The following is a 912-nucleotide window of genomic DNA, read 5'->3' on the forward strand; positions in this document are numbered from 1 at the left end:
CACTTTACAATATCTACACGATCCTCCACGCCATCTAGAAACCTCGAGCCCAACTACCGTGTTTATTACCTTTTAACCGACTTTTAAAGAAGGTCTCAATTATTTTCGTTTATGTATATCTGGGTATGATCACGCGTAGCTTCGACTGTTTTTGATAATTCTGTTTTTGTTTGAAAGAGTAGGCTTTCTCTGGATGTCCCATATACATTTTATCAGAATATGAGTAGTTTTCGGAGATAGACCATGAAACACCTCAACGGGTGCAGTGTAGTTGGTTAATATTTTATTTTGTAAAAAGTTCTTATTTAAAGATAAAATAACAGTGAAAAGTAAATAAAACATCACAGTTGTCATTAATATTAACAGAAGAATGTATACGAGAAAGTTAAATAAAAACCTGAACGACCTTGACAGGATTCGAACCTGCAATCTTCGGATCCGAAGTCCGACGCCTTATCCGTTAGGCCACACGGTCAGCATGAAAAAGTCAGTCTAGACTAGTAGATCCAATGATCATTGTTCGAAGTGGAAAAAAAAGCAGAGGTGGTATGTTTTATTATGATTTTGACTCGACATACCAGTTACCTAATGTTGAAATACAGTGAGGGTATGTTCCCTAAAAGATTGCATTTCTAGTTACATAAAAACTGAAAACTAGTTACCGGGGGGGGGGGGGCATGGAGAGATTTTGATACCCCCTCAACAAATTTCTGTAAAAAAAAATATATATATATATCCACTTATGTTTTATTATAGAAAATTATACATGAAAATGCTCAAAAACAGAGCTTTTATATTAACAATTTTTTGTGGGAAAACTCTCGAACTCCCATTCGATGAGAAATATTCCAAACCCCTGGACGATCCGTCCCCAACAGCAGACAACCCCTATATCCGCATATGCTCAAAACA

At 36.2% G+C, this 912-nt stretch overlaps 1 non-coding gene across 1 annotated transcript; it reads right to left on the bottom strand.

Moving 5' to 3' along the window:
* Positions 1-402: 402 nt before the first annotated feature.
* On the bottom strand, positions 403-475 carry TRNAR-UCG (transfer RNA arginine (anticodon UCG)). The gene has a single exon. It is a non-coding gene; the product is annotated as a tRNA-Arg (tRNA).
* Positions 476-912: the final 437 nt, after the last annotated feature.

The sequence above is a fragment of the Thermobia domestica genome, chromosome 1 (genome assembly GCF_964235325.1).
Source record: "Thermobia domestica chromosome 1, izTheDome1.hap1.1, whole genome shotgun sequence".
Taxonomy (NCBI): domain Eukaryota; kingdom Metazoa; phylum Arthropoda; class Insecta; order Zygentoma; family Lepismatidae; genus Thermobia; species Thermobia domestica.